This window comes from Mesitornis unicolor, unplaced genomic scaffold (genome assembly GCF_000695765.1).
Source record: "Mesitornis unicolor isolate BGI_N332 unplaced genomic scaffold, ASM69576v1 scaffold40465, whole genome shotgun sequence".
Lineage (NCBI taxonomy): Eukaryota > Metazoa > Chordata > Aves > Mesitornithiformes > Mesitornithidae > Mesitornis > Mesitornis unicolor.
Genome location: NW_010185550.1, coordinates 7555 through 19547, shown reverse-complemented (window position 1 = coordinate 19547; position 11993 = coordinate 7555).

Genomic DNA, 11993 nt, shown 5'->3' with positions numbered 1-11993 from the left:
CGCTCTTTCCCACACCTTGTTGTCTCACATTATCTGAACTATTGAACTCCCACTTGACACTTCTGAACAGTGTGACTTCATTCCAAAGGCCAACAGAACCCTTTATGCAAGTAAGAAGTGCGTGTCATTATAGTGTGAAGATACGCCTGCATCACTTCCATCCAGAAAGAAAAACATATATAAATGCTTATGAATTGTTCTTTTATTTATTTCTTCAATTCTATATTTAAATATCAGAATCCAGTTTTCCTTCACTCTGGTAGTTACACAGCCACATAATGAAATACTTGATTGACTTTAGTCACAGTTATTCCTAGAAGGCACTAAGTGTCAAATGTAGTTTATCTATTGTGTGCTAATTCAAATATTTCTGGGAGAACTCTTCTGAATCAGTTGATACACTATCAGTGAATATGGTCACATTGACTATACCTGCTCTGTGTCCGATTATCATTCCAAGGTCGTCCTTATGACCAACCTTGCCATACATACAAAGAGCCGGCTTGCAAACAAAGTCCATGCATAGTATTTCACTGGGAATTCTGGACAGGCCACTTGTGTATAACACAACGAACTCATCGTGGTTCCTTCTGCACCTATGTATCAAGTGCTGTATGGACACTGCCGCTCAGTCTCATCTACAGTAGTGCCAGGTACTTGTGTTCATGTTTGATGTGCAACAGGAAACCTTCCTTAAACTTCAAAATACAAGTTCAGTTTCAAGTATGGATAGACCTCATATTTCAATCATTCTGGTCTCTCTCGTGGTCATCTTTAAGAACATTTATTTTTTTGTTAAATGTAATCTGTTTGCTGATCTCTTCTCCCAGGTATCCAGTGATTGGACTTGTGGGAATGGTTCAAAGTTGCACTAGGGAAGGTTTAGACTGGAGATTAGGAAGCAATTCATTACTGAGAAGGTGGTCAAACACTGGAACAGGCTTCCTCGAGAGGTGGGCGATTCACCAAGCCTGTCAGCGTTTAAGAGGCATTTGGACAGTGGCCTTAACAATATGTTTTAACTTTCAGTCAGCCCAGAAGTGGTCGGGTAGTTGAACTAGATAATCATTTTAGGTCCCTTCCAACTGAAATAATCTATTCTATTCTGTTCTTTTTTAAATGTTCTTAATTTATTTCAGGCCCTAACACATGTGTCAGAGGCCTGCTACCCTTTACTGGATGGCTGTAGAAAAAATAGGCAGAAGTGGCAATCCTTAGCTGAACAGCAAGAGAAGAATCTGATTAACGGAGAAAGCAATCAAGCCAAACGAAACTGAGATGCTGATTTAACAACCACAAGCTCACATAGAAGACAAAGTAATAGAGGAGTACTGCATTTTGCTAAACACTGTATGAATTCGGCTTATGTTTTGCCACTGCTGTATTATTTTTCCACATTTGAAGATATAGCATGACCATGTATATGCCAAGGGTATATAAAGATAGTGCGTTTCTTTTATTACATCTGATTAAGATGGGAAAAGATCTGCAAAGGTAGTTTTTGCTACCCTATTCCACAAGAAGGTACGAGTGCAGTTACTCGGCTGTTCCCGAGAGCCTATTACCTTATAGATGTATACAGTTGTTTAGTGATCATGTTGTGGCCAGTATCTTAAAGACTACTGTATTTTGCACCTTTTTTCCTCTTCCAGTCTTTCTGTGTTATAAAAGTAATGACCAGTCTTGCCTATTCCCTTCCCAGAAGTTCAGATGAAAGAGTGGGACTAACTCTGGGGAGCCTAATCCAGCATATATACTATGCTAAACTCTTTCAGGAGACAGAACTGGGCTTCAGAGTGAAAAAAGCTGCAGAATCTGTGTACCCAGTAGGTTGGGGTTTTTTTCATATTAGAGGAGTATCTTAGCAAATGTCTTATATTTGGAGAATTTTTAGAAAACCCTGTGAATTACTAGGCAATGGGGGTCTTGTTTTGTGGTGGAAGTGTCTGTGTTATCCATGGAAACTGCTTGAAGATTGAAGAAATATCGCAACATAACTGACAGGCTGCCATGGAAGAATGGCTCCCATAGAAGGCTGCAAGAAGCACCCAGAGAAATGGAAACAGGATCATTTTTATATGCTGGTTTTAACTTCATTTGGAAGGTGAATTTAACATTATTATAACCAACAGACTGAATCATGGGCAGGAAGAAGAGAACATGACTGCATAAGCAAGAGATGAAAATCTGAATTAGAATGACGCAGGAATGGCATACTTCTGATTCTTTAGGCCAGTGCTGTTATGAAATGGCTATGACCACTTTGAAGAAAGTTTTCCATTAACATCTTTTAAAAATCATTTTTAGCATTAGTTAATGCTAACAGTGATTAATCACAGTGTCTTCATGGAATATGAAAAAAGAATACTGAAAGCAGAAATACCCAAGAATGCTACAGGGATTTGCCATTTGCATATGAGGCATTAACATTCAGAAAAGTAAGATACCAATTAACCTGCATTAGGAAGAAAGCAGCATAGATATTTTACTTAAATAAAGATGACTTAACAAAAACTGATTTGAATTTGGAACCAAGACAAACCCCAAAAGAGTAATGCAAATAGAGTGCTATTCGTCGGGTAGATAGGATTAGGAGATTATTGTCTGCAATCTGAGATTGGTTAGCAGTAGGTGTAACTTTGGCTGCACAGACACACAGAAAATGTTTGGGGTTTTTTTAATCTGTAGTAAGGATTTTTCAGTTTAAATCAGCAATAGTATTAGGCAAAAGTAACACATTCGTGATTGTACTTTGAAGTATGGGATTTTATTTCTATCACAGTAATCCAGAAAATTCTGGTTGGAAACCAGTAAATTCTTCTGCCTTTGTAAGAGCTGGTCAGAAAGACAATGAAAACACCATCTTTTTATCAGTTTCTGCATTTGGATAAACTATACCAGAAGCTAATAAAAGATAAAGCAAATGTTTCAAAATAGCATCAAAACATTTAAAATTTTTCACAATCGATTTTTTAAATGTAGAATAATGTATTCTGATAGTCTGCAGCATTTCTGCCAACCTAAACTATTTGTTAAATCCTATCTCAAATTTCTCTAATAACTACCAATAATATATTATTGCAGCTAAAAAACATTTTTCTACAAAATTTTCTCCTGATTTTTTTTTCTAGATTTTCAAAAAAAGTATGGAATTCAACAGTAATTAAGAATTCCAGGGCTACTGTTACACAGTGTTCCATATGTGTGTTCATCTGCATACACAGTACAATATATGTACAAAGTATGTCCTAGCTATACAGAAAAATGACAGCAGCCTGCCCCTCCGACACACACCCCCCAGAAAAAAACTTTTAGGTACTTTTTGATAAATAGGAAATTTTGCTTCAGGATTTTCATAGTCCTTGTGTATTCTTTTCCTTGAATGCTTGAGATACTGAAATAATTATTATGCTAACTGATGAGATACATATTTAATATGAGTATGAATCAAGTGTATGTATATAAAGGTGTATTCTTGCTAGTATGGTTGAGACTAGTAGTTCATGGTGACAACACAGCAAATCAACTATGGTGATTACAGTGTAGTGATGTATCATATACCTTAAGATTCCAGTATTTCTTTGCTATATTGTGTGTTCAGCAAAGCTTTATTATGACATAAATTTATAACTATCACAAAGCAGTGCTAGATTCATAACTTTGACTTGGAAAAAATGGACGAGATGTTGCATTTTTTCAAAGGTTCACTTAAAATGAACACAGTAATACAATATCTGCATATATTTAATTACATATCTGTACACATTCATCCCACAGAATCTCTTCCACTACAAAGATTGGAACATACATAGAAATACAGTTCCTAGTAAGTAAACAATTTAAATGTCATAATACACCTGTATCTGTATATATTTCTACAAGACCAAACCCTTTAAACTACTGGTTTAAGAACCTTCAAAGTATAAATTGCTGTACTTCATGAAAATTCAGAGTGTTCATATAGTTTTTTACTCTGCCTGATTACCGGTAAAGTCAGAGTATGCTGGCTTTGTGTCATAGCTTTGTGTGAACCGTTTGCAGAAATTGCTCTTTTCTTTCATAATGTACATAGGTGACAATATCAAAAAAAAAAGCCAGGCTGTTTTTTGCCTGAAATTCATTGTCTTCACAATTCAACATATTCAGACCCAGCTAGTGGACTGCAGCCATGCAGCTGCCATTAAATTCGTCATGACTTGTGTATGTAATTATTTTAGGTGGGTCTCAAACATATTTTCTCCTAACTTATATTGTCTAGCTAAAGCAATCAGTGTAGATTATACAAGATACAAGCTGAAATACAGTTTATCACTTTTTCCATTCAGTCTTAAGTCCATTAAAGCCATTGTGGAATTTGATACTCAAGTCTTCGGCTACAGAATTTGTGCCATTAATTTTTAATACTTGTCTCAATGAAGACATCCAAGTTAGTATCCTACTTGTTCTCAGACAAACATATTTTCTTTTAAAACCACTCCACAGCACAGTTTAATGCCAAAAGTACACTTCTCTTACTGTTTTTCTTCCCCTTCTGAAAAAATAACTTGTCGTATGTATTAACACACACAAAATTACTGATTAACCCCAGCTCTTCTCATTAAAAATAACAGTGAGGCTCTTAAGCTGTAGGTAGTACTTCTTTTCCAACAAGTTAGTCACGTGTTCAATGTCAGCTGTAGGATGTATAGGTTTCCATTATCTCACACAATAAAAGAAAGAGAAAATAATGTAATGCTGATTTTGGAGATGGCACTGATTTTTAACTAGTAGCACTTTGAAGTTAAGAGCAGATTACTCTCATATCTTCACAGGATGCAAATGCAAGTGGGCTAGTGATAGACGTGAATAATCTAGTCCACTGATGACCAGCTGATCTCTCTTTAGAAGAGAGGACTGAAGCCTGATTTAATGCATCACCTTCTGCCATATAAAGATAAACTTTGGAACTCTAATCCAATGCATTTTATCTGGCAGTGGCACAAACCGCCAAAATTAGAACTTTGTCTAATTCGTACATAACATTTTCAAAATTACTGGGTAACTGATTTTCCAACCTATTTTACAGAAAGATTATGAAAAGCCAGAATAGCCCCTTAAAATTAGGGGATGTTGCCCAGGTGATCCGATTGGTTCCCCTTGCAGTTATGCATGAGAAGATAGCAGAGTTTTGATGGAAAAAAATGACTCAATCATAATAAATTCATACATTTTTAAAGGTTTTACAGAGACCTAGTACTTCAGGCAAATTTTTTACATTAGCTTTAGCTAGGAATCTTGTCTCTGTGATGCTATAGTTTCTTCTTTGTGTCAGATCACATGCAGTTTACATTCCACAAGGTTTCAGCTTTATTTCACAGTTCCCTGCTGTACTTCTTCAGGTGCTTGCACTAATTTGAAAGATAAGCTTGAGCATTGGAGCTTGAATTAAAAAAATAGTTTGACCAGAGTATGAGAAATAACAAGGGCTGGATTTTTTAGTTTGGACTTTCACGGGAACAAGAAACACCACAGAATCTGGCCTCGTAATTAGTGATGCTTGCTAAATATAGCAAATTGTGACAGGTATTTTACTTTGCCAGATGAATGGAAATTGCACGGGAATGTTTATTGTCCACATAAAGAGGTTTGTTTCCGTAGAGAAACTCATATCTAAGTACCAGTGCTTGTAACTGTCTATTTATGTGACAATGCTATATACTAGCTAGTTTCCACTAACTTTCACAGCATGAGCTTGCCATGCCAGGGCCTAAGGCATGCTCAAATGCCCATTTGGAGTCAATCATACGATTCCCATTTACCTCAGTGGGAGTGGGATTGAGCTGTATAGGCAGTGAAAGAATGGGTCAAATCTACCTTTATTACCTATAAAGAGGGACCAAACTCTTACCCTTGGTAACACCTGCCTCACCTGCTCTTTGCTGTATTCAGCTATTCCTGCAGATGCCCAAGGTACTCTACAGATGTCACTAAAGTTAGAATTTGAGCCCTCTGTGTATTCACGTGGCAGACACCTGCATGTGTCTCTTGAAGAATGTAGTGTTAAATGCACTGTAAATAATTTTAATATACATTTCTATTATAGTTTAATAAAAATCTTAATCACAGTCACTAGCCACTGAGTTTGTCCGTTTGTATTCCTTTCTCTATTAAAAATATTTGAACAAATAAATAGTTTCTGGGCACTGTATTTTTGTACTGGGTTAAAGGGGTTACTCTGTATATTATGTTCTGCCTTTAAGTAGTATTAAAGTCTTCTGAATGTTATGCATTCTCATTTCTGTCCTTGGACTACATAGTAAAATTAGTTACATTACTTAAGAGAATCATTAGTCCTACTTACTGTACAGCTGATACCGCATATAGAGTCAGATTATTTTCTATGGCCACACTGCTGCTTATTACTTATTTCTTCATTCTTCTCTTTGTACTGTTTTCATGCTTTTTAAAATAAAAAGGATGATGTCAAATTTTACTGTTTGTTAATTAATATGATTGAGGTTGAATTTTCAACACCTCAGTGTCCCCTGATTCAAATCATTGCTTCTATAAATATATATTTTATAATAACTTCTCTAGGTCCTAGAAATCCTGAAGAGAAAAAATTCAGTATTAATATCAAGATACTTCTATCATAAGCACTACCAAGATGTGCCAGTGGTAAAGTAGTTCTCGTTTAAGAACAGCAAGAAATAATTCACTGCTACTAACCACTAGAGAGCACTGCAGCTACACCGATTATGAGCTGTCAGAAACCAGTTTATTGGATAAGTAGAACTGACAAATACATCTGTTATACAGATCTGTCCTCATCCTCTGCCCCCAAATATGTGTTCCTAGGGTAGCATGTAAGAGAAATTGAAACAGTCAACCCAGTGACTTCAAACAAAACTCTGAAAAACATTTTTGACAACAAAACCCTCATCATGTGCAAACTGCTGTTCCTAGAAGTAATTCTAGACCGATGGGCTTCTTGGTAATTTCTGGTCTTTACCTATTAGGTTCTCCACAGCAACACTTCTGGTTTGACTTTTTTTAGCTCTAGGCAAAACCAAAAAGTATGTACATCCCTGACAAACAACAGTCTCATTCAAAAAGTTATGAAGGGCCAGATTTAGTTCAGTACAAAACACAGGCACTGTTTGCTTGAACCAACTGCAATCTACGAGTGCAATTGAACAACTGTCTCCGTACATCTGCATATCTCAGGGAACCATTTGCTGTTGGGACTACAACCTCTCCAGCCCACTCACCAACCCTGTCATGCTCCTGCTTAGTCTTCACTGGCCTAATGAATGTTTGAATTCATTTCTGAGAAGTGGCAGTTTTCAACAGCAGTACTGCAGTACGTTTCTTACAGCCCACAAAAGTATATAACCCTGAACTAGGGCATTTTAACTGAAGAGATGAAAAAGAATATTGCACTGGGCATTCACATCTTGCACAACTACGATGACTTTTTAACAAATGGAAAAGACAGTAACTTCTTCCTCCAGCCGTATTTTTAGTAGCAGTGGTGACAGCTATTGCTGACATGCATTTTCACATTCCCTTGAAATATCACCCTTTAAGATTTTTAGGAAAGAATTCAAGTGTATGAGCTTGTTACAGTAGTAAGCTTTAGGATCTAAGCTTATGAAATCTGTCAGCCATTGAGTCTTTCAGCCTTTCAGAGGAGAGTAGCATTTCTTAGCATGTGCAGAATTTAGAACTTCAGTTTCAGGTGAAAAACAGCACAAGTTATAAACACAGTAAATTTGCACTTCAGTATTTACAAATCAGAATTTCTTTAAATACACAGCTGCATGTTTTCCCCCCATTATTCGAAAGCTCTTGTTGTAGTTAACATGGAAATTTATTTTTAAACTTCCTGAGAGATTAAACTGTTTTCCAAACAGCTGTATCATTTTCTGTTCTAAACCTGTACTATCAAGTAAAGATAAAATCCTTTTTCCTGCTGAAATATGAGGATAATCAATTCAGCCATAGCCTGCTACTACTCACCCAGTGGTTCATATCGGATGATAAATAGATCTGTACTTTCCACAAGTTTATTTTGTTTAACATCATTAAAGATCTTTAACAAAAACTAGGAGTGAAATCCATGGTTAAATCATACCACTAATTTACACATGCTCTGTTCACATGTAGGCATTTCTTCGGAATCCTTTTTTTGTAGTAGTTAAGCAAATCACTGGCACGTTATTTTATTACATATACGGCTTTTTAATGGAAGGGAAGTTAATTTTGCAGATAAGTAGAGGGGTTAATTTGATCACGGTCATACAGAGAGTCCATTTCTGAGCCACAAGTAGAATCAGGATCTGGGTGCTGATTCTGCTTTTACATGAGACATGAAGAATGTTTTATGTTGAAGCCATCTTTTCCTTTTGCATATACAAGCATTCCATTATCTGAGCCATATAGGTTGCTCTCTTGCTATTATGCTGAACTCAGAAAAAGTCCCTGTTTAACAGATGAGATTAGATTCAAGTCACTAATCCAGATAATCACAATAATCTTTGGTGGAGTTTGGAGCTATATCATAATCAAGAACAAAAGTGTACGATCAGCAAATAGCTATGTTGAAATGAACTAAAAATCCAGTTCAAATTTTGGAGAAACTGGAAAGACCGATGCAGACTTTCGATACCATACATTGTTAGCTCATTGGACTATAAGCTATCTCACCCTTTGATCACACTTCGTATTTTTTTAAAAAAGAAACTACTTAAATTCGCCTTCTCCTAAGTATTTTCATGGAAAATACAGAAAAAGAGTTTTAAGATATACATTTAAATACCTTAGCAATTAGATAAGCATGACACAAAGCCCTACGAGTCAACTGACATATCAGTCTACATGTGACAAGTGACAAATGCCACGAATACTCAGAGATTCATATAACTTTCACTGGAAAAGCACATATTTTTGTTTGCAATACTTCAGTAGTCACTCCCTTTTCATTGAAACTATGTTAGATTCTACTATTCTGGGTAATCTTAAGGATTCATTTTAGCATACACTAATGGATGAAGTAAATACCAGAGTTGTTACTGCTTTAAGAAAATCCTGCATTTTGCTTCTAGATTTTTTTAACCTGGAGCTTATTAGCTCATGCACTTCAGTTCCCTCCAATAAACAGCTCTCAAAAATATGCAGCACTTCATGGATCAGAGCCATTACACACAAATTAAAAAGGAGTGTATGCAGACACTTAAGATTAAGTTTTAAGATCCACAGTCCACTACTTACTAATCAAATGGATCTATACTCACTGGAAATCTCTAAGTAATCTTCAAATGTTGAACTATCACGTTGAACAGATTGCATTATCAGCAGCATCCGTGAGATTCTCCCTGAACCAAAATAAAACTGGAAACTTAGGAAACAGGCAGCTGGAGTAGGAAAAAATCTAGCTCAAGCATGATCTAATCCTGCTGCAATACAACATCCAATGGCAATACATACTTAGAAATTATTTATCCAAGAGAAGGCATTAGTTAGGCTACATCAAGCTCCTTGTTGCTAGGCCACTCACAGTTATGCTTAAGTTGGCTTTACTGACATAGAATTATCTATTTACCATACTGATACGAATTTGAGTACTGTGGTTTAAATGCTTAGTAAAACTTCACAATAAGGCATCCAGAGGCACTTAAATGAGTTAAGTGCCCAACCACCTTTGCAATCCCTCCCAAGACATATAGAAGAATCACACAGTAAGAAAACACACATATGCACTGCCAAGTCAGTTCACAACTACCTGACAGAAACCAGTTAGTCTGCATGGTTTTAACAGGAATTAATCTCTCTCTTAATATATAATATTGTATATAATAATATTTACATAAGTATATTATGTTTATGCTGGCACCAAGCCATGGTAAAGCTGAGTTCTACTGTCCTAACTAATTTTGGGCAGAAAAACCTAAAGACAAGCCACAAAACAGTAAATCGGATAGATGAATATAACCCACTGCAAAAGCATTTCTGTTACCCCGACCTTTAGAACCTTATTGTCAATTACCATCATAACACGGCTTGGTGTGTTTATCACAGTCTGGCATGATGAGATTGGCATGACCATAAAAGTTAATAATTTGTTTTCATCCACCTTGTTTAAAGATCAAACTTCAAACTTAGTAAGTTTGTCCATTTTTAGTGTTCTAAAGCTGGCACATTGCAGAAAGCCACAAAGCCAAGAATCTACCCTCAGCTTTCATGACTTTCATGCAACCAGCAATAGTAAAACCCAAGTTTTTCAATGCACAATGTAAGCAAAAATTGTAGTTTTGAAAACCATACAGGGAAAAAGGTTGTGGAATATTCCAACATAACAAAATCTATAAAACGAATTTTAATTATAGTTTTAGGAAGAATACCAGCTTTTATAGTAACTCGAAAGAACTGAATAAAGTGTATATTGTATGATTCTAGTATATTTAAGAAAACTGAAGGCAGATTTTAGTGCATTAACAGTCCTAAGTAACTCGTGTAAATTGTGAGAGCATCTTGTTCTAGCACAGACATTTCATCAGACCTCAGAGAACAGTTCTTTATGCTGTCAGCACTACACCAATGTAGAGACACCATGAAACTCACAAATACTGACCACCTGTGGAGATTCCTACTTAAATGACAGATCTGCGGGCCTGACCTGAATGGGATCCTAAGGATTCACGCCCAGTCAAAAGAAATGTTAAAGAAAGGGAAAATGGGACAGAAATGGAGCAGCAAGCCGTAATGTGAAATTCAGGACTCAGCTACTGACTGCTCCCATGGTGAAAAGGTCTGGAGTTGGCAGGTTAGCCCGACTTCTGAGGGAGACCAAAGAATCACAAGGAAGAAAAGGCAAGTTGTGAAATAACTGACTGGAAAAGCACACCTGAGAGATGTTCCAGTTAGTTGAGGACTCGCTCCAGAAGACCCTCCCCCTTTTTTAAGGTTTGGAAAAACCAGAAGTTTGATGTAGAAATTCATACTTAACCCACAGAATGTCACTACTCTTACTTTTTCAGAGGTTAAGAAGATGGACTGGATTCAAATGAGGAAAGTAATCAGTAACATTAGTTTTGTTTAAATATATAAACACTACTTCAGATACCTTAACATTACTTAAATGAAATGAATTGGCAGGTTCTTGGAGAGAATGCAGTCAACTAAAAAGTAGAAAAGCTCTCTTGAAATGCTCAAAATAAAAGGTCATTTCCTGTTTGTTAGATTTCATATATCCCTCAATTTTCTACTGGATACAAAGGAAGCGGTTCAAAAGTTGCACTACACCACTGTTAGAAAGAACTCTTTTACAAAGGCTGCAAAGGAAGGAGTTAATAATTTTGTTAAGCAACAACAAATTGGATTAACTATAACCAGATACCAGGCATTTTTGCTTATGTATATATTCTAAATAAATAATATAGATTGACAATGATAACTACAAAGGTCAAGATACACTCCAGTGCAATAAAAAGAGATAATGTGACTCTAATAGAAAATCATTTTGCCCATTTTCTGAGCTGGCTGAAGAGTAAGATGGGCATCCATGATGCACAGCAATGGGCATGGGCTATGAAGCTTTTTGGGACATGGAGTTTGGATTCAGCACCATGCTAACATACTACATATCTTCCATTTCATAGTTGGCTCGTTTTTACCCAGTTCCAATTACAGGGGCTAGCATGTATGTATTTCCCTAAGTCAAATGTCTTGCCTGTACCTGACAATACTCCAGTTCACAGCGAGATGCAGCATTTCAGTTTTATCCTTCACAAAAGGTAATTCTGTAATTCTAATATTTACCCAAGAAAACCTCTGCAAATTACTGCCGACTTCCTCTTGAACTGGAATAGCTGTACTTGGAACATGAGCTGTTCACAACCACAACAGCCTAGATTTCACCAAATCCCATCTTTCAAAAGACCAAAGGAAACAAAACTAACTCTAACGCATGGTCAGTTTCTAGCACCTTGGTTTGCCTGCAAATGTGGCACCTT